The sequence below is a fragment of the Prionailurus viverrinus genome, chromosome X (genome assembly GCF_022837055.1).
Source record: "Prionailurus viverrinus isolate Anna chromosome X, UM_Priviv_1.0, whole genome shotgun sequence".
Lineage (NCBI taxonomy): Eukaryota > Metazoa > Chordata > Mammalia > Carnivora > Felidae > Prionailurus > Prionailurus viverrinus.
Window position 1 is genome coordinate 45718229 of NC_062579.1, and position 23202 is coordinate 45741430.

The following is a 23202-nucleotide window of genomic DNA, read 5'->3' on the forward strand; positions in this document are numbered from 1 at the left end:
TTACAAGGGAAGACAGATCAGGTTTGCAGCAGACCTATCCACAGAAGCTTGGCAGGCCAGAAAGGAGTGGCAGGATATATTCAATGAGTTGAATCAGAAAAATATGCAGCCAAGAATTCTTTATCAATCAAGGCTGTCATTCAAAATATAAGAAGAGATAAAATGTTTCCCAGACGAAAAAAAAAAATTAAGGGAATTTGTGACCACTAAACCAGCCCTGCAAGAAATTTTAAGGGGGACTCTCAGAGTGGAAAAAAGATTTAAAATATAAATTAAAAAAAAAACAAATAAATAAAGACCAAAGTCTAGAAAGGACCAGACATCACCACCAGAAACTCCAACTCTACAAGCAACATAGTGGCAATAAATTCATATCTTTCGGTACTCACTCTAAATGCCAATGGATTAAATGCTCTGATCAAAAGACATAGGGTAACATAATGGATAAGAAAACAAGATCCATCTATATGCTGTTTACAGGAGACCCACGTTAGACCTAAAGACACCTTCAGATTGAAAGTAAGGGAATGGAGAAACATCTATCATGCTAATGGTCAACAAAAGAAAGCCAGAGTAGCCATACTTATATCAGACAATCAAGACTTTAAAATACTGTATCAAGAGATAAAGAAGGGAATTATATAATATTAGGGGTCTATCCACCAAGAAGACCTAACAATTGAAAATATTTATGCACCAAATGTGTAGAAACTTAAATACATAAATCAATTAATCACAAACATAAAGAAACTCATTGATAGTAATACCATAATAGTAGGGGACTTCAACACCCCACTCACAACAATGGACAAATCATCTAAACAAAAAAGTCAACAAGGAAACAATGGCTTTGAATGACACACTGGACCAGATGGACTTCACAGATATATGCAGAACATTTCATCCTAAAGCAGCAGAATATACATTCTTCTCCAGTGCACATGGAACGTTCTCCAGAATAGACCATACACTGGGACACAAATAAGCCCTAAGTAAGAAAAAAAAATCGATTTCATACTGTGCATATTTTCAGACTACAATGCTATGAATGTGGAAATCAAGCATGTGAGAAAATTTGGAAAGGTAACAAAGATTTGGAGATTAAAAACATCCTACTAAAGAACAAATAGGAAAACCAAAAAGTTAAAGAGGAAATTAAAAAGTACATGGAAGCCAATGAAAATGATAACACCACAGCCCAAAACCTCTAGGACGCAGCAAAGGCGGTCATAAGGGGAGAGTATACAGCAATTCAGGCCTTCCTAAAGAAGGAAGAAAGATCTCAGATACACAAACTAACCTTATGCTTTAAGGAGCTGGAAAATGAACAGCAAATAAAACCCAAAACCAGCAGCAGACAGGAAATAATAAAGATTAGAACAGAAATCAATGCTATCGAAACAAACAAACAAACAAACAAAAACAGTAGAAGAGATCAATGAAACCAGAAGTGGCACTTTGAACTAATTAACAAAATTGATACACCACTAGCCAGTTTGATCAAGGAGAAAAAGGAAAGGATCCAAATAAGTAAAATCAAGCACGAAAGAGGAGAGATCACAACCAACACAACAGAAACAAAAACAATAATAAGAGAATCTTATGAGCAATTATAGGCCAATAAAATGGGCAATCTGGAAGAAATGAACAAATCCTAGAAACATATACACTACCAAAACTGAAACAGGAAGAAATAGAAAATTTGAACAGACCTATAACTAGTAAGGAAATTGAATTAGTAATCAAAAATCTCCCAAAAAACAAGAGTCCAGGGCCAGATGGCTTTCCAAGGGAATTCTACCAAACATTTAAGGAAGAGTTACCACCTATTCTCTTGAAACTGTTCCAAAAAAATTGAAGTGGAAAAAAAAACCTGCCAAACTCTTTCTTTTTATTGTCTTTTTTTCTTTTCTTTTATTATTTTTTTTCAATATATGAAATTTATTGTCAAATTGGTTTCCATAAAACACCCAGTGCTCATCCCAAAAGGTGCCCTGCTCAATACCCATCACCCACCCTCCCCTCCCTCCCACCCTCCATCAACCCTCAGTTTGTCCTCAGTTTTTAAGAGTCTCTTATGCTTTGGCTTTCTCCCACTCTAACCTCTTTTTTTTTTCCTTGCCCTCCCCCATGGGTTCCTGTTAAGTTTCTCAGGATCCACATAAGAGTGAAACCATATGGTATCTGTCTTTCTCTGTATGGCTTATTTCACTTAGCATCACACTCTCCAGTTCCATCCACGTTGCTACAAAGGGCCAGATTTCATTCTTTCTCATTGCCACATAGTATTCCATTGTGTATATAAACCACAATTTCTTTATCCATTCATCAGCTGATGGACATTTCAGCTCTTTCCATAATTTGGCTATTGTTGAGAGTGCTGCTATAAACATTGGGGTACAAGTGGCCCTATGCATCAGTACTCCTGTATCTCTTGGGTAAATTCCTAGCAGTGCTATTGCTGGGTCATAGGGTAGGTCTATTTTTAATTTTTTGAGGAACCTCCACACTGTTTTCCAGAGCAGCTACACCAGTTTCCATTCCCACCAACAGTGCAACAGGGTTCCTGTTTCTCCACATCCTCTCCAGCATCTATACTCTCCTGATTTGTTCATTTTGGCCACTCTGACTGGCGTGAGGGGATATCTGAGTGTGGTTTTGATTTGTATTTCCCTGATAAGGAGCGACGTTGAACATCTTTTCATGTGCCTGTTGGCCATCCGGATGTCTTCTTTAGAGAAGTGTCTATCATGTTTTCTGCCCATTTCTTCACTGGGTTATTTGTTTTTCGGGTGTGGAGTTTGGTGAGCTCTTTATAGATTTTGGATACTAACCCTTTGTCCGAATGTCATTTGCAAATATCTTTTCCCATTCCGTTGGTTGCCTTTTAGTTTTGTTGGTTGTTTCCTTTGCTGTGCAGAAGATTTTATCTTCATAAGGTCCCAGGAATTCATTTTTGCTTTTAATTCCCTTGCCTTTGGGGATGTGTCAAGTAAGAGATTGCTATGGCTGAGGTCAGAGAGGTCTTTTCCTGCTTTCTCCTCTAGTGTTTTGATGGTTTCCTGTCTCACATTCAGGTCCTTTATCCATTTTGAGTTTTTGTGAATGGTGTGAGAAAGTGGTCTAGTTTCAACCTTCTGCATGTTGCTGTCCAGTTCTCCCAGCACCATTTGTTAAAGAGACTGTCTTTTTTCCATTGGATCTTCTTTCCTGCTTTGTCAAAGATTAGTTGGCCATACGTTTGTGGGTCCAGGTCTGGGATTTCTATTCTATTCCATTGGTCTATGTGTCTGTTTTTGTGCCAATACCATGCTGTCTTGATGAGTACAGCTTTGTAGTAGAGGGTAAAGTCTGGGATTGTGATGCATCCTGCTTTGGTCTTCTTTTTCAACATTACTTTGGCTATTCGGGGCATTTTGTGGTTCCATATGAATTTTAGGATTGTTTGTTCTAGTTTCGAGAAGAATGCTGGTGCAATTTTGATTAGGATTGCATTGAATGTGTAGATAGCTTTGGGTAGTATTGACATTTTGACAATGTTTATTCTTCCAATCCTTGAGCAGGGAATGTCTTTCCATTTCTTTATATCTTCTTCAATTTCCTTCATAAGCTTTCTATAGATTTCAGCATACAAATCTTTTACATCTTTGGTCAGGTTTATTCCTAGGTATTTTATGCTTCTTGGTGCAATTGTGAATGGGATCAGTTTCTTTATTTGTCTTTCTGTTGCTTCATTGTTAGTGTGTAAGAATGCAACTGATTTCTGTACATTGATTTCGTATCCTGCAACTTTGCTGAATTCATGTATCAGTTCTAGCAGATTTTTGGTGGAGTCTATCGCATTTTCCATGTATAGTATCATGTCATCTGCAAAAAGCAAAAGTTTGACTTCATCTTGCCAATTGTGATGCCTTTGATTTCCTTTTGTTGTCTGATTGCTGGTGCTAGCACTTCCAACACTATGCAAAACAACAGCGGTGAGAGTGGGCATCCCTGTCGTGTTCCTGATCTCAGGGAAAAAGCTCTCGGTTTTTCCCCGTTGAGGATGATGTTAGCTGTGGGCTTTTCATAAATGGCTTTATGATGTTTAAGTATGTTCCTTCTATCCTGACTTTCTCAAGGGTTTATATTAAGAAAGGGTGTTGGATTTTGTCAAAGGCCTTTTCTGCATCGATTGACAGGATCATATGGTTCTTATCTTTTCTTTTAGTAATGTGATGTATCACGTGGATGGATTTGCAAATGTTGAACCAGCCCTGCATCCCAGTAATGAATCCCACTTGGTCATGGTGAATAATTCTTTTTATATGCTGTTGAATTCGATTTGCTAGTATCTTACTGAGAATTTTTGCATCCATATTCATCAAGGATATTGGCCTGCAGGTCTCTTTTTTTATTGGGTCTCTGTCTGGTTTAGGAATCAACGTAATACTGGCTTCATAGAATGACTCTGGAAGTTTTCCTTCCCTTTCTATTTCTTGGAATAGCTTGAGAAGGATAGGTATTATCTCTGCTTTAAACGTCTGGTAGAATTCCCCTGGGACGCCATCTGGTCCTGGACTCTTGTTTGTTGGGAGATTTTTGATAACTGATTCAATTTCTTCGCTGGTTACGGTCTGTTCAAGCTTTCTATTTCCTCCTGATTGAGTTTTGGAAGAGTGTGGGTGTTTAGGAAGTTGTCCATTTCTTCCAGGTTGTCCAATTTGTTGGCATATAATTTTTCACAGTATTCCCTGATAATTGTTTGTATCTCTGAGGGATTGGTTGTAACAATTCCATTTTCATTCATGATTTTATCTAGTTGGGTCATCTCCCTTTTCTTTTTGAGAAGCCTGGCTAGTCAATTTTGTTTATTTTTTCATAAAAACAACTCTTGGTCTCGTTGATCTGCTCTACAGTTTTTTTAGATTCTATATTGTTTATTTCTGCTCTGATCTTTATTATTTCTCTTCTTCTGCTGGGTTTAGGCTGCCTTTGCTGTTCTGCTTCTAGTTCCTTTAGGTGTGCTGTTAGATTTTGTGTTTGGGATTTTTCTTGTTTCTTGAGATAGGCCTGGATTGCAATGTATTTTCCTCTCAGGACTGCCTTCGCTGTATCCCAAAGCATTTGGATTGTTGTATTTTCATTTTCGTTTGTTTCCATATATTTTTTAATTTCTTCTATAATTGCCTGGTTGACCCATTCATTCTTTAGTACGGTGTTCTTTAACCTCCATGCTTTTGGAGGTTTTGCAGACTTTTTCCTGTGGTTGATTTCAAGCTTCATAGAATTGTTGTCTGAAAGTATGCATGGTATGATTTCAATTATTTTATACTTATGAAGGGCTGTTTTGTGACCCAGTATGATCTATCTTGGAGAATGTTCCATGTGCACTTGAGAAGAAAGTATATTCTGTTGTTTTGGGATGCAGTGTTCTAAATATATCTGTCAAGTCCATCTGATCCAATGTCTCATTCAGGGCCTTTGTTTCTTTATTGACCGTGTGTCTAGATGACCTATACATTTCTGTAAGTGGAGTGTTAAAGTCCCCTGTAATGACCACATTCTTATCAATAAGGTTGCTTTTGTTTATGAGTAATTGTTTTATATATTTGGGGGCTCCCATATTTGGTGCATAGACATATATAATTGTTAGCTCTTCCTGATGGATAGACCCTGTGATTATTATATAATGTCCTTCTTCATCTCTTGTTACAGCCTTTAATTTAAAGTCTAGTTTGTCTGATATAAGTATGGCTACTCCCGCTTTCTTTTGACTTCCAGTGGCATGATAAATAGTTCTCCATTCCCTCACTCTCAATCTGAAGATATCCTCAGGTCTAAAATGAGTCTCTTGTAGACAGCAAATAGATGGGTCTTGGTTTTTTTTTTTTTCCATTCTGATACCCTATGTCTTTTGGTTGGTGCATTTAGTACATTTACATTCAGCGTTATTATAGAAAGATATGGGTTTAGAGTCATTGTGATCTGTATGTTTTATGCTTGTAGCAATGTCTCTGGTACTTTGTCTCACAGGATCCCCCTTAGGATCTCTTGTAGGGCTCGTTTGGTGGTGAGGAATTCCTTCAGTTTTTGTTTGTTTGGGAAGACCTTTATCTCACCTTCTATTCTAAATGACAGACTTGCTAGATAAAGAATTCTCAGCTGCATATTTTTTCTGTTCATCACATTCACGATCTCCTGCCAATCCTTTCTGGCCTGCCAAGTTTCAGAAGAGAGATCAGTTACGAGTCTTATACGTCTCCCTTTATATGTTAGGGCATGTTTATCCCTTGCTGCTTTCAGAATTTTCTCTTTATCCTTGTATTTTGCCAGTTTCACTATGATATGTCATGCAGAAGATCGATTCAAGTTACGTGTGAAGGGAGTTCTCTGTGCCTCTTGGATTTCAATACCTTTTTCCTTCCCCAGTTCAGGGAAGTTCTCAGCTATTATTTCTTCAAGTACACCTTCAGCACCTTTCCCTCTCTCTTCTTTCTCTGGAATACCAATTATGTGTATATTATTTTTTTTAGTGCATCACTTAGTTCTCTAATTATCCCTCATACTCCTGGCTTTTTTTTATCTCTCTTTCTCTCAGCTTCCTCTTCTTCCACAATTTTATCTTCTAGTTCACCTATTCTCTCCTCTGCCTCTTCAATCCGAGCTGTGGTCATTTCCATTTTGTTTTGCATCTCGTTTAAAGCGTTTTTCAGCTCCTCCTGACTGTTCCTTATTCCCTTGATCTCTGTAGCAGTAGGTTCTCTGCTGTCCTCTATACTGTTTTCAAGCCCAGCGATTAATTTTATGACTATTATTCTAAATTCACTTTCTGTTATATTATTTAAATCCTTTTTGATCAGTTCATTAGCTGTTGTTATAATACTTCATGGAAGGTTTGTTAGAGGGGCGATGGGCTAAATGGGTAAGCAGCATTAAGGAATATACTCCTTAAATCATTTTTGCACTTTTTGATAACTAAGTAGGATGTAAATTTAAAAAATAAAATTAAAAACAAAAAGAAGATACTGTGTCCTCGCTCTCCTGGCTGGTGTCATACTGTTACCATGGAGAACAAGGAGGTTAAACAATGCTTCCAGTTGCCAGCTTTCTTGCTCTTCTCTTACCCCATTCCTCTCTTCTTATGGAGTCCCCCAACACCCCCCCCCCGCCCGCATCCCTTTCATCCTTCTATGGTGAGTTAATTTTACCAGAATGTGTAGATGACCAAGCAGTGTGATTGTAAGCCTCCTCCTGGGAAGGATAAAGAACTGTAATTGGAGTTATATCTGCTGCTCCTGGAGACTGAGAGGAGGCTCCCAAGGGTGAGGTCAGAGCTCCCTGCTCAGAGCCCCACCACACCCCCTCCCTTCTCCCTTCCTGTTTCAGCCCCACACTTCTCCACCTCCTCCCTTTGTGGCTGCCTGTCCCATTTTAGGAACTCCACCTTTACCAAAGTTACACCTCTTTGGGTCTAGCCAGGCCAGAGACAGAATCACCGCATCCATTAAAGTTACCCAGTGAACAATTTAGGTTCTGATCCACATGAGCACAAGGTCCCCAATGGGACAACTAGATGCCTTTAAGAAACCTTACCCCAGAGGGGAGTATGGGTGGCTCCGTGGGATAAGCATCTGACTCTTGATCTAGGCTCAGGTCATGATCTCATGGTTCATGAATTCACCCTGCACTGGGCTCTGCACTGATGGTGCAGAGCCTACTTGAAATTCTGTCTCTCCTTCCCTCTGCCCCTCACCTGCTTGTGTGCTCTTCTCTCTCTCTCTCTCTCTCTCTCTCTCTCTCTAAATAAATAAACTTTAAAAAAATTGAAGAAACTTCCCCCACAGAACCAGCACCAATAAGTGACATTTTTGCTGAAGCCTCTCCCCTGAGCAGAGTGTCTGGTGGTGTGCCTACATGTTTCTATGTTTCCACCAAATGTAGGCATGTTCTCCCTGCCCTGGCGTTTTTGTTTTTGTTTTTGTTTTTGTTTTTTTGGTAGGCACTGGGGTGCGCATTGTCAACTTGCAGCAGTTAAAGGGATCACCTTGTAGTATTGTCTCGTGGGTTCCTTCCCTTAGTAATTTTATTTTATTTATTTTTATATGAAATTTATTGTCAAATTGGCTTACATAAAACACCCAGTGCTCATCTCAAAAGGTGCCCTCCTCAATACCCATCACTCACCCACCCCTCCCTCCCACCCCCCATCAACCCTCAGTTTGTTCTCAGTGGTGGGTTCCTTTCTGTCTTGAAGGATTCCGTTTCAACCTCAACGTTTTTTCAAGTGGTATTTTGAGATTTGGCTTGGGTTTTTTAGCTCCTACCCCAGTCCTCTTTTTAAGGGTATATGGAGCTCAGAGATGGGTTGAAAGTGGGCCTGGCCAGAACTGAATTAGCAGAGGTGAAAGGGAAACAGGAACCCCAGCCTTGGCCACTTACACCTTATTTTTAGCCAAGGAAAAGAGCTACATTGGAAGCAGGGGGATGATACTTTTTAGGAAGTATATTTTACTAATCTACCATCCACCAGAGTTTGGGGTTTGATGCCTGAGAGCTTTGTTTACCTTTTTCCAAGAGTAGCACAGCTGTGTCTGAATTGATTCCCTTTGCTCTGGCCCTCCTCCTCATTTTCCAGCCAGGAGGAAAACAGGAGGTGGGGGTAGAGAAAGAGAATGCAAGAGCTAGTTGCTCAGTGCGCTGACAGGGGCAGGTGTGAGATAAACAGCTGTTTAGCAATCAGCTCAGGAGAATGAGCCTCCCAGAGGACAGCATGAGCTTCAGATACTTCAGGAGTCACCAGCTAGAGACATGGGTGGTAAGTGATTCCCGGATTAGAACCCACTCACTCCTATCTCCTGGATCTCGGTTCTATCCCTCACTCCCATTTCTCTTTAGGTTTTAGCAGTGGACAGGCAGGTGGTTGAGGAATGAAGGATATAAACACTATATGGAATCAAATGAAACTCAAAGAAAAAATGACTGCTAAGGGTTGAACAAAGAGGGGCTAGGAAAGGGAGAAGGACTTTGGGGGAGACTCGAGGGAGAAATGAGGGGGGAGCATGAATGGATAGATTTGTCTAATTTAGTCTGCCCAGGCTTGGCATTCTCATTTCTCCTTAAGAAGAGGTTTGTCTTTGACTTAACTCTACACAGCCAAAGTTACAGCCAGAAAGAACAGGGTTCAGAAGGCCAACGTTCCCAAGTAACCCCCTAAGCAGTAGCAGGTACCTAGAGATGCTTCAAAAGGGAAAGAAGAGCAGGCAGAAGGTTAGGTTTCCAGGCTAAGCTAGTGGGCTCACTGAGCTGTGGAGCCCTGGAGGCCGCCTTTGGGTAGGAGCTGCTTTGGGCATGCCGGCCCTTTAAGGAGGGGCTGGACTTGGTTAGAGGAGGAACCTAGGTCCTAACCAGGCTCTTTAAGACATGGCCATGGGAGTTGGCTCATCCGTGTAGGTAGAAGATTGGGCTAAATTCCTGAGGTTGCTGTAGTGAATTAACTTGCAATGGTGATTTGGAAGAATTGTCTTTTTGTGGGCTTTTTCTTTAATTCTAAGAATTTGAGGAAATATAAATAGAAAAAAATATGTAAAATTCACTCTTTGGAAAAAATAAATCCAAACAATTGGTAAGGGAATGATCACATATTTCCTTTGGCATTGTCTTTATTGTAAAGAGAAAACATTTATTAAGCACCTGTATGATGTCGCTCAGTGTGATAATAATCGTACAAAGAGAATAATCTCAAAGTTTGAATTAGATACTGATACAGACTGTGATGGTGTAGAGTAACAGACAGATCTGATTTGAAACCCAAAGCAGATTTACTTACTGATTTACTTACTAGATGCATGAGCCTTGGGCATTGCTTTTCTCCTCTAGAGAATGTGGATTGATTATCTTATCTCAAAAGATATTTGAGTAGATTAAATACCATAGTGTATGTGACAGAGGCTGCATATGTATCTTAGTTTTACTTCATTTTCCTATTCAGTTTGAGACTCTTTCTCTGCAGCACTACTGATATAATTAGTGTTTTGCTGTTTTGTAAAATTTCTTGCAGATGGGGTGAAAGGAGACCTCAGAAGAATGAATTAGCTTGCCCTATGGCTGAGGCTAGAATAATGGTTTTATTTGCTTGTGATTTAACATTGTTCCCACTGGACTTTAGCACCCCTGAGAGAAAGGGCCTCTGGCCTGCCTTTCACCCTCGTTCTTTGGGCAACTTAACCAGGATGATATAACCAACAGGACCTTTGGACAACAGGAACTAGTGACTCACAAATGACCTCATCCCATTCTTCAGAATTTGTGAGGGGATCCCTTGTATATGAGGGTTGTTAATCTTTGGTAACTGTTGGGGACACAGAGAATGGGCTGGGAACAGTGTCTTCAGGTTATCTTTGAGGACAGAGAGCAGAAAACAGGAAGGATAGAAATATAAATTCAAAAGTAAAAGTGACATGTATATCCTCAAGACCAAGCTGGTTAATGGCTCTACTTCCAGAGCTCTGGGGAGTAGTAGGTCCCTCTTGTTTAGGCTTTCAGGATACATTGGAAAGAAAATTGGGGAAAAAACATTCTTCTCTCCAGATTGTGTGTCTGATGGTGAGAAAAATCTACCATTTATCCTTTATCATTATTTCAGGGGTATCATTATTATTTGACACATTTATATATTCACCCTTGCCTTGAGTCAGTTGTAGTTTATTACTTCACTTAAATTGATGAGTAATGAGAAAGTTGCCTTTAGCTATATAATTCATTTAGCAACTGTGTATTGGCATACTATATATCAGGAACTGAAACAATTGTTAAAAAGTCATTTTCTATTCCTTATTAAATGTCTTAATTCTTAACTGTCTTCAGTGTCTTTTTCTTTGCCTGCCCCTCCCATCCATTTTAGTCCTTGACCTTCGTATCAAGCCTTCCTTATATCCTCAGCTATTCCTTAGACCTTGTACGTTACTGTCTGTTCTGCTCAGTTGATACTTACCATAAATGAACTTAGAATGTACTTACATTCATTACTTTTTCCTTAAAACAATAGTTATATTATTCCTTCAGTTATTAACCCAAAATCAAATGCCATTTATATGAAACTTTCCCTGATCCTTGCATATAGAAATAAATTCTTTTGAGTTTCCATAGCATTTTGACCTGCATTATCTGAAATCTACACTATTGTCTTCCCTATATTATGGTCACTTGTGTACATGTCTAAGCCCCTGCCCCCTTTTCAGACAGAAAAAGGACACGTACTATTATTGTATCTTCAAAATACTGACCCAATTACCTTTCCCATGTAAAAATTTGGTACATATTTTATAGATGATCTTCTAAGATTTATATCCAAAAAGTCATGTTTTTGTTAGTGAAGGATCTTGATTGGGATTTTTGACCTAGATGATCATATAGTAGAATTGCCATCTTAATACTAAGTAGAGTGTGAATGAGTAACTACCATATTGGGCTCACTAGTTTATGCAAAGAAAGTGTGAGAATTTGTTTGATTTACTTTCTGATGCTCATATAATAATCTTTTCAATTTGGATTTTTATACCTGAAGTTGGGTTTCGGATGCATGTATTATTCCCAACTCACCTTTGTTATCTAGCCTTAGCTTCCTCACCTCTAAAATAATATGGTAACTTGTGATTATAAATAGTGTAAGTAAAACATTGGACCCCTATCTGACTTCTAATACATATTTCATAATTGGAGAGTGTCATCATTTTTGTTATTTTAAGTAATTTATTTTATTTAAGTGATGCTTGTGTGTTTGGAGAAGAAGAAGGTAGAGTAGTGGGATAAGACTCTGGTTTTATTTTTTTTTTATTTTTTTTTTTTTAAATTTAAAATTAACTTTATTTTTTTTTTTAATTCTATGAAATTTATTGACAAATTGGTTTCCATACGACACCCAGTGCTCATCCCAAAAGGTGCCCTCCTCAATACCCATCACCCACCCTCTCCTCCCTCCCACCCCCCATCAACCCTCAGTTTGTTCTCAGTTTTTAAGTCTCTTATGCTTTGGCTCTCTCCCATTCTAACCTCTTTTTTTTTTTTTTCCTTCCCCTCCCCCATGGGTTCCTGTGAAGTTTCTCAGGATCCACATAAGAGTGAAACCATATGGTATCTGTCTTTCTCTGTATGGCTTATTTCACTTAGCATCACACTCTCCAGTTCCATCCACGTTGCTACGAAAGGCCATATTTCATTTTTTCTCATTGCCACGTAATATTCCATTGTGTATATAAACCACAATTTCTTTATCCATTCATCAGTTGATGGACATTTAGGCTCTTTCCATAATTTGGCTATTGTTGAGAGTGCTGCTATGAACATTGGGGTACACGTGGCCCTATGCATCAGTGCTCCTGTATCCCTTGGATAAATTCCTAGCAGTGCTATTGCTGGGTCATAGGGTAGGTCTATTTTTAATTTTCTGAGGAACCTCCACACTGCTTTCCAGAGCGGCTGCACCAATTTGCATTCCCACCAACAGTGCAAGAGGGTTCCCGTTTCTCCACATCCTCGCCAGCATCTATAGTCTCCTGATTTGTTCATTTTGGCCACTCTGACTGGCGTGAGGTGATACCTGAGTGTGGTTTTGATTTGTATTTCCCTGATAAGGAGCGACGCTGAACATCTTTTCATGTGCCTGTTGGCCATCCGGATGTCTTCTTTAGAGAAGTGTCTATTCATGTTTTCTGCCCATTTCTTCACTGGGTTATTTGTTTTTCGGGTGTGGAGTTTGGTGAGCTCTTTATAGATTTTGGATACTAGCCCTTTGTCCGATATGTCATTTGCGAATATCTTTTCCCATTCCGTTGGTTGCCTTTTAGTTTTGTTGGTTGTTTCCTTTGCTGTGCAGAAGCTTTTTATCTTCATAAGGTCCCAGTAATTCACTTTTGCTTTTAATTCCCTTGCCTTTGGGGATGTGTCGAGTAAGAGATTGCTACGGCTGAGGTCAGAGAGGTCTTTTCCTGCTTTCTCCTCTAAGGTTCTGATGGTTTCCTGTCTCACATTTAGGTCCTTTATCCATTTTGAGTTTATTTTTGTGAATGGTGTGAGAAAGTGGTCTAATTTCAACCTTCTGCATGTTGCTGTCCAGTTCTCCCAGCACCATTTGTTAAAGAGGCTGTCTTTTTTCCATTGGATGTTCTTTCCTGCTTTGTCAAAGATGAGTTGGCCATACGTTTGTGGGTCTAGTTCTGGGGTTTCTATTCTATTCCATTGGTCTATGTGTCTGTTTTGGTGCCAATACCATGCTGTCTTGATGATGACAGCTTTGTAGTAGAGGCTAAAGTCTGGGATTGTGATGCCTCCTGCTTTGGTCTTCTTCTTCAAAATTCCTTTGGCTATTCGGGGCCTTTTGTGGTTCCATATGAATTTTAGGATTGCTTGTTCTAGTTTCGAGAAGAATGCTGGTGCAATTTTGATTGGGATTGCATTGAATGTGTAGATAGCTTTGGGTAGTATTGACATTTTGACAATATTTATTTTTCCAATCCATGAGCAGGGAATGTCTTTCCATTTCTTTAAATCTTCTTCAATTTCCTTCATAAGCTTTCTATAATTTTCAGCATACAGATCCTTTACATCTTTGGTTAGATTTATTCCTAGGTATTTTATGCTTCTTGGTGCAATTGTGAATGGGATCAGTTTCTTTATTTGTCTTTCTGTTGCTTCATTGTTAGTGTATAAGAATGCAACTGATTTCTGTACATTGATTTTGTATCCTGCAACTTTGCTGAATTCATGTATCAGTTCTAGCAGACTTTTGGTGGAGTCTATCGGATTTTCCATGTATAATATCATGTCATCTGCAAAAAGCGAAAGCTTGACTTCATCTTTGCCAATTTTGATGCCTTTGATTTCCTTTTGTTGTCTGATTGCTGATGCTAGAACTTCCAGCACTATGTTAAACAGCAGCGGTGAGAGTGGGCATCCTTGTCGTGTTCCTGATCTCAGGGAAAAAGCTCTCAGTTTTTCCCCGTTGAGGATGATGTTAGCTGTGGGCTTTTCATAAATGGCTTTTATGATCTTTAAGTATGTTCCTTCTATCCCGACTTTCTCAAGGGTTTTTATTAAGAAAGGGTGCTGGATTTTGTCGAAGGCCTTTTCTGCATCGATTGACAGGATCATATGGTTCTTCTCTTTTTTTTTGTTAATGTGATGTATCACGTTGATTGATTTGCGAATGTTGAACCAGCCCTGCATCCCAGGAATGAATCCCACTTGATCATGGTGAATAATTCTTTTTATATGCCGTTGAATTCGATTTGCTTGTATCTTATTGAGAATTTTTGCATCCATATTCATCAGGGATATTGGCCTGTAGTTCTCTTTTTTTACTGGGTCTCTGTCTGGTTTAGGAATCAAAGTAATACTGGCTTCATAGAATGAGTCTGGAAGTTTTCCTTCCCTTTCTATTTCTTGGAATAGCTTGAGAAGGATAGGTATGATCTCTGCTTTAAACGTCTGGTAGAACTCCCCTGGGAAGCCATCTGGTCCTGGACTCTTATTTGTTGGGAGATTTTTGATAACCGATTCAATTTCTTCGCTGGTTATGGGTCTGTTCAAGCTTTCTATTTCCTCCTGATTGAGTTTTGGAAGAGTGTGGTTGTTCAGGAATTTGTCCATTTCTTCCAGGTTGTCCAGTTTGTTGGCATATAATTTTTCATAGTATTCCCTGATAATTGTTTGTATCTCTGAGGGATTGGTTGTAATAATTCCATTTTCATTCATGATTTTATCTATTTGGGTCATCTCCCTTTTCTTTTTGAGAAGCCTGGCTAGAGGTTTGTCAATTTTGTTTATTTTTTCAAAAAACCAACTCTTGGTTTCGTTGATCTGCTCTACAGTTTTTTTAGTTTCTATATTGTTTATTTCTGCCCTGATCTTTATTATTTCTCTTCTTCTGCTGGGCTTAGGCTGCCTTTGCTGTTCTGCTTCTAGTTCCTTTAGGTGTGCTGTTAGATTTTGTATTTGGGATTTTTCTTGTTTCTTGAGATAGGCCTGGATTGCAATGTATTTTCCTCTCAGGACTGCCTTTGCTGCGTCCCAAAGCGTTTGGATTGTTGTATTTTCATTTTCATTTGTTTCCATATATTTTTTAATTTCTTCTCTAATTGCCTGGTTGACCCACTCATTCGTTAGTAGGGTGTTCTTTAACCTCCATGCTTTTGGAGGTTTTCCAGACTTTTTTCTGTGGTTGATTTCAAGCTTCATAGCATTGTGGTCTGAAAGTAAGCATGGTATAATTTCAATTCTTGTAAACTTATGAAGGGCTGTTTTGTGACCCAGTATATGATCTATCTTGGAGAATGTTCCATGTGCACTCGAGAAGAAAGTATATTCTGTTGCTTTGGGATGCAGAGTTCTAAATATATCTGTCAAGTCCATCTGATCCAATGTCTCATTCAGGGCCCTTGTTTCTTTATTGACCGTGTGTCTAGATGATCTATCCATTTCTGTAAGTGGTGTATTAAAGTCCCCTGCGATTACCACATTCTTATCAATAAGGTTGCTTATGTTTATGAGTAATTGTTTTATATATTTGGGGGCTCCGGTATTCGGTGCATAGACATTTATAATTGTTAGCTCTTCCTGATGGATAGACCCTGTAACTATTATATAATGTCCTTCTTCATCTCTTGTTACAGCCTTTAATTTAAAGTCTAGTTTGTCTGATATAAGTATGGCTACTCCAGCTTTCTTCTGGCTTCCAGTCGCATGATAAATAGTTCTCCATCCCCTCACTCTCAATCTAAAGGTGTCCTCAGGTCTAAAATGAGTCTCTTGTAGACAGCAAATAGATGGGTCTTGTTTTTTTATCCATTCTGATACCCTATGTCTTTTGGTTGGCGCATTTAATCCATTTACATTCAGTGTTATTATAGAAAGATACGGGTTTAGAGTCATTGTGATGTCTGTATGTTTTATGCTTGTAGTGATGTCTCTGGGACTTTGTCTCACAGGGTCCCCCTTAGGATCTCTTGTAGGGCTGGTTTAGTGGTGACAAATTCCTTCAGTTTTTGTTTGTTTGGGAAGACCTTTATCTCTCCTTCTATTCTAAATGACAGACTTGCTGGATAAAGGATTCTCGGCTGCATATTTTTTCTGTCTAGCACCCTGAAAATCTCGTGCCAATTCTTTCTGGCCTGCCAAGTTTCAAAAGAGAGATCAGTCACGAGTCTTATAGGTCTCCCTTTATATGTGAGGGCACGTTTACCCCTTGCTGCTTTCAGAATTTTCTCTTTATCCTTGTATTTTGCCAGTTTCACTATGATATGTCGTGCAGAAGATCGATTCAAGTTACGTCTGAAGGGAGTTCTCTGTGCCTCTTGGATTTCAATGCCTTTTTCCTTCCCCAGTTCAGGGAAGTTCTCAGCTATTATTTCTTCAAGTACCCCTTCAGCACCTTTCCCTCTCTCTTCCTCCTCTGGGATACCAATTATGCGTATATTATTTCTTTTTAGTGTATCACTTAATTCTCTAATTTTCCCCTCATACTCCTGGATTTTTTTATCTCTCTTTTTCTCAGCTTCCTCTTTTTCCATAACTTTATCTTCTAGTTCACCTATTCTCTCCTCTGCCTCTTCAAGCCGAGCTGTGGTGGTTTCCATTTTGTTATGCATTTCGTTTAAAGCGTTTTTCAGCTCCTCATGACTGTTCCTTAGTCCCTTGATCTCTGTAGCAAGAGATTCTCTGCTGTCCTGTATACTGTTTTCAAGCCCAGCGATTAATTTTATGACTATTATTCTAAATTCACTTTCTGTTATATTATTTAAATCCTTTTTGATCAGCTCATTAGCTGTTGTTATTTCCTGGAGATTCTTCTGAGGGGAGTTCTTCCGCTTGGTCATTTTGGATAGTCCCTGGAGTGGTGCGGACCTGCAGGGCACTTCCCCTGTGCTGTAGTGTATAACTGGAGTTGGTGGGCGGGGCCGCAGTCAGACCTGATGTCTGTCCCCAGCCCACTGCTGGGGCCACGGTCAGACTGGTGTGTGCCTTCTCTTCCCCTCTCCTAGGGGCGGGATTCACTGTGGGGTGGTGTGGCTCGTCTGGGCTACTTGCACCGTGCCAGGCTTGTGATGCTGGGGATCTGGCGTATTAGCTGGGGTGGGTAGGCAAGGTGCTCAGGGGCAGGAGGGGTAGGCTTAGATCGCTTCTCCTTAGGTGATCCACTTCAGGAGGGGCCCTGTGGCAGCGGGAGGGAGTCAGATCCGCTGCCGGAGGTTTGGCTCCGCCGAAGCGCAGAGTTGGGTGTTTGCGCGGAGCGAGCAAGTTCCCTGGCAGGAACAGGTTCTCTTTGGGATTTCGGCTGGGGGATGGGCGGGGGAGATGGCGCTGGCGAGCGCCTTTGTTCCCCACCAAACTGAGCTCTGTTGTCAGGGGGCTCAGCAGCTCTCCCTCCCTTTGTCCTCCAGCCTTCCCGCTTTCCGAGCAGAGCTGTTAACTTATGACCTCCCAGACGCTAAGTCGCGCTTGTTGTGGGAACACAGTCCACCCGGCCCCTCCGCTTTTGCAAGCCAGACTCGGGGGCTCTGCTTGGCCGGCGAGCCGCCCCTCCGCCCCGGCTCCCTCCCGCCAGTCCGTGGAGCGCGCACCGCCTCGCCGCCCTTCCTACCCTCTTCCGTGGGCCTCTCGTCTGTGTTTGGCTCCGGCGACTCCGTTCTGCTAATCCTCTGGCGGTTTTCTGGGTTATTTAGGCAGATGTAGATGGAATCTAAGTGATGTGCGGTGAGCCCAGCGTCCTCCTAAGCCGCCATCTTGCCGCCAAGACTCTGGTTTTAAATGTCTGTAACATGCTAGATGCTTTATATAATAAACTAAAAGAAATTAAATTGTACTTTGACCAAGTATGTAAGGTGGGCAAACTAATCTCTAAGATTATTAAACATTTTAAATTAAGAAGATATAACCTAACTCTATAGCCAAATCCAGGTATTTGATACCAATCCAGGTATGAAATCATTAGCATTTTGACTATTTTGTTGTAACCTTAAACATCATTTCTAAATAGAATTTGTCACTACTTCTAGACTCTTTTCCCATCTCTCATTCCAAACTTCTCCTTTTCATCTCCCTGGTTGCACAACTTACCATCATCATAACTTTAACAAGGTTATTTAAACTCTGCACTTGACTCTTGTCATTCATGAATTGAGGTTACTAATACAAACTACCTCATAAGGTTGCAGTAGGGAATAAATATGTTATTTTTATACAGCACTTAGAATAAGTGACAGTGTAGTAAACAGTGGGGGAAATATGGTTGTTGTGGTTCCCATACTCCATGCTCAAAATGCTGGCATCAACTTTTCCTTTTTCTTCAGTTTGCTTATCTACTTAGTTGCCAAGGACTGTTATTTTTTCCCCTTTGTATATAGCATCAGTTCCTTTCTTTTTATTCTGCCACCACATTAATTTAGTCCAGAGGTACAAACAACTAGCCTACAGAGTAAAAACAGCTCACACACGTTTTGCTTGCCCTAAATAGGTAAAAATTTCATTTTAAAATGTATTTAAATTGGTAATGCATTCTACATTGCTCAAAAATCAAAAAAGCACAAAAGGATATACAGTATTGAGTCTCCCTCTTAGTCCTTTCCCCTTGGCACTCATTTTGCCTCCCTGGAGGCAACTCTAAATTTATCCATTTATTAGAAATCCTTCCACAAACATTTTATGCATGTCAGAAAAGAGTAAATCTATATATTTTTTCTTCCCCTTCCCTTTTATACACAGTTATGAAGACACTCTACATATTTCTTTGTTTACTTGAAAATATACTTTGGAGACCTTTCCATGTCTGGTGTAAAGAAATCCTTTTGTGTGACTGCATAGTTTTTCACTACAGTTGATGCTTGAACAACACAGATTTAAACTGTGGGTCCACTTATACATGGATCTTTTTGGATAAGTACAATACAGTACTATAAATGTATTTTCTCTTATGATTTTCTTAATGCCATTTTTTCTAGCTTTATTGTACAATTACAGTACATAATATATATAACATACAAAATATGTGTTAATCATCTGTCAAAAGTTATATATGGATTTTTGTCTATGTAGAGGTCAGTGCCCCTAACTTCCTTATCATTCAAGGGTCAACTGTATATGGATGAGCCATAATTTATTAAGTAGTCTTCTACTGAGTGGGATTTAATATATTCCACAACTTTTGAAGTGTTGTTTGTAAGAGCAATAATAAAAAAAAAACCTGTAAGTATGTGTATTAGTCTGCTAGGGGTACAGTAACAAAATACTATAGATTAAGTGGCTTAAACAAAAGGAACTTATTTTCTCACAGTTTTGGAGACAATCAGGTTGCCAGCATGACCATGTGTTTTTTTCTGGCTTGCAGAAGGCTGTCTATGCTTTGTATGCTCATATAACCTCTTCTTTGTGCTCCTGGAGAAAAAAAGTGAGTTTTCTGGTGTCTCTTCTTATAAGGACACTAATCCCACTGGATGAAGGCCTTACCCTTATGACATCATTTAACCTAATTAATTCCATAAAGGCCCTATCTTCAAATACAGTCACATTTCAGGTTAGAGCTTCCACATATGCATTTGGGAGTAGGGAACACAGTTCAGTCTAGAGTATATCAGTTTTCCAAGACCCATACTTTAAAAAAATGAATGGTTGCCAATATTTCAAAATCATATTTTAATTAAAACTGAGAATTCCAGCTTCTGTTGAATAATCAGAAGATACTGGACCAGTATTTCTTCTTGTCAACAATTACATGGAGTTGTTGTTCCTTCCCTCCCCATCTGGCCTAGTTGACCTTAACCTGCCTGGACCCTGTAGCTATTGAGTTTGTGACACCTATGTAAGCTCTAACCATGAAATAGAGTATTCCAGTAGCTTCTAGTTCTACCTTGATTCTTTCTGACTTCTATGTTCTGTAGACCGCTGCCAGGACAACTTCCTTAAAACACACTTCTTAAATTATGCCATTGTCCTTCACTTTGCAATCATTTCCTGGGTGCCTACAAAGTTCTAGGCATGATGCTAGAAATTGGGGTTAGAGTGGTGAATAATTAGGATGGAACGCTGGCCTTCATACAGTGTATAGTCTACTTACTCTTCCTCTCACTGGATTTCCTTTCTGTCTCTTCTTGACTGATTCTACATCCTCAAGGCCCACCTCACCACAGGTCGTTTCTTAGGAATTTTTTCTGACTATTCCACTTTTAGCTATCTCGTCTTCTAATTAGTGCTCATAGCCTCAAATCATAATCCAGCACTGCAGCATCTATTATCTTGTGATGTTTTGTTGTTATTGTTTTATTCTTAATTTTACCTCCCACACAGACTTGGAATCTGAAATCTCTCTTTTTTATTTTCCAAAATAAGAACAGCATGCTCTATATAAAAGGAGCACCCATTGATCAGGTTCAGCTAATTTTTTCTCTCATGCTAGTGTAGACTCCATGTTGTAAGATCTCCCAACTTTTTCAGAAAAGCAAGAAATGGAATTTTAAAAATCTGCTTTTGATTTTAACTTTTAACATCATTGTGATAATAAGCCAACATCTACTCTGAGCTGCCAATTTTCTCTATCTGACATAGACTACAAATTCCCTGAGGGTAGAAACCAGGTAACGACCAGGTGGAAATCTGCCGTTATCTGCTTTTCCCTCTCATACATACACACAGTGTCTACTACAGTGTTGGATATTTAGTAAGTTCTCTGTAAAGACTTGATTATTATCAGTAAGTTCCTCTTTAAGTTGATTATAATCTCCAATAATAATATAACATTTCTGCTTTCTCTAAATTCCTAACATGTGCCTTTACAAGCAATTATCAGGACAGCCTTCTTCTCTACTTCCTTTTTTCCCAAATGTAACCATGCAAATTCCTTGACCTAGCTCCATTTTTGTATTTTAAAAAGTGACTCTTTATTTTTCTAGAGTATCTTTATTTTATTTATTTATTTTTTTGCATTTCTCTTCCATTTTACTTCCCTTGAATACAAATTCACAAACAAGGTGCAGTATTCTCAGAAAGATCTTCACAATGCTGAGCATATATTTAACTTTTATTTATTTGGGACTGATTATCCTAGTTATTTTTTTTTCTGTGCTGCCAATAATCTTGTTGTTTCATGTTAAATTAGAATGGGAGTGTATGATATGAATCTATTTTTTCTTGTTTTTTTAAACTAATTCTGATAAATATACACTATATAGTTATTTAGTTTTTTGTAGTTATATTCTAGAATCAATATGTAGCCTTGATAATAATAATAATAATAATAATAATATAATCAATATGTAGCCTTGAAAAATAATAATCAATATGTAGCCTTGATGATTATTGGCTCCTTTATTAAGCTTACCTCTTGGTGGTCCTACAAATTGAGATGGCCCAAGACTCTTCTAGAATGCCTTGAGTTGGTACTTCTGAGCCCAGGCAGTGAGTGGAAATGCCATTGAACAGATAAAGTCTCTACCCTTAGGTACCTGTTTTTCTAACCATGGACAAGGACCACTGTATTATTGTTTTGGTTGCTGCAGTGGCACCATGTTTAATTTGCTAGAAGAGACTGTTACATGAAATAATGGTATCGTTAAGTGAATTGCATGAGATTTTACATGTTATAGAGAAATGAGCTTATACTACTGTGGCTCTTTGTCCTTTTCCTAAACTGATGCCTCAGTGCCATGCTGAAGCTCTGTATTCTTACAGGTTTTGTCTGATGATTAACATCATGATTAAGGGTAATCCTTTAATGCTCTTTGCAAATTTATAATAGTAGACGTCACTGCTAATTTAACATCTGCTAACACCTCACTGCTAACACCTCAAATCACCTCCATTATCATGATATTCAAATCATCAAACTATTCCAAAGTACAGGATAGTAGAAAGTACTTTAAGCAGTTAAAAAAAAAAAGGCTTTGGTATCAGACATCATCACTGGGTTCAAATCCCAGTAATTTACCAGCTTTGTGACCTTGGGATTAATCTCCCTGGGCCTCTATTTCATCATGTGTATAATGGAATCAACAATAGTACCTACTTCACAGAAATTGTGAAGATTAAATATGTCCTATTAGAAATGCCACAAGAATGAAATAATATGATATTTGGGATTTGCCTAAAAATAACCATTGAGGTGGGGAGAGTGTGTTGGGGGTACAGATGAAACAAAAATTTCTATGAGCTGAAAATTATTGAAGCTAGTAATAGGCACATGGGGGATCATCTTTACTTTCGTATGCATTTGAAATGATACATAATAAACAAAAAATTGTTTTTAATGCTGTGGGAGTGATACTCAAGTTTACCTAATAGTTTGTGGAGAACTTGTTTTCCTTGACTTCAATTTCAAAGATTAAGAAGAAATTTGGAAAGATAGTATACACCTTCTTTCCATGTCCTTATCATAGAATCATATGTCATACAACGTTATAACTGGAAAAGAACTGAAAAGGGCTAAGTAGTTTACTCAAAATGACACTGCTAGATAACAATGGAACCTGGACTAGAACCCAGGTTTTCTAGCTCCTAGTTAAAAGATTTTCCCATTTTTTGACACTGTCTCATTTAATTATAGCACTTTTGTTGCGTATAAAAGTAGTTATTATTTTTAAAAAAATTTACCTTGGGGCGCCTGAGTGGCTCAGGCGGTTGAACATTCAGCTTTGGCTCAGGTCATGATCTCACAGATTGTGTGTTTGAGCCCCACATCGGACCCTGTGCTGACAGCTAAGAACCTGGAGCTGATTCAGATTCTGTGTTTCCCTTTCTCTCTGCCCCTCCCCTGTTTGTGCTCGCTTTCTCTCTGTGTCTCAAAAATAAACAAACATTAAAAAAATTTAAAAATGAACTTATACCTTGTGGTGGAGGTACCAGACAAGGGGACTAGTTCTAATACTCGGAGGCTATATTCATATAATATGCTTTCAAAGTCATAGTGAGCTACTTCCTGAGATGCCACATGTGAGGGTTCTTTGAGTTTGGGTTTTCCAATGGATCCCGTGGTGATAGGTGTGACCTTGTTTGGGGGACCTGAAGATCTTGCAATCTCCTTCTATTTTTTTAATGTTTTTTTTTTTTTATTTTGAGAGAAAAAGAGAGCACAAGTGGGGGAGGGGCAGAGAGAAAGAATCCCAAGTGGGCTTGGAGCCCAGTCTGGGGCTTGATTTCATGAATGCTGAGATCATGACCTGAGCCTAAATTAAGAGTGGGATG

General features: G+C 39.0%; 1 protein-coding gene across 1 annotated transcript in view; it reads left to right on the top strand.

Annotated features, from left to right (window-relative positions):
- Positions 1-23202, top strand: part of KLF8 (KLF transcription factor 8) — a 270355-nt gene that overhangs the window by 186432 nt on the left and 60721 nt on the right. The gene's annotated exons all lie outside the window — the stretch shown is intronic.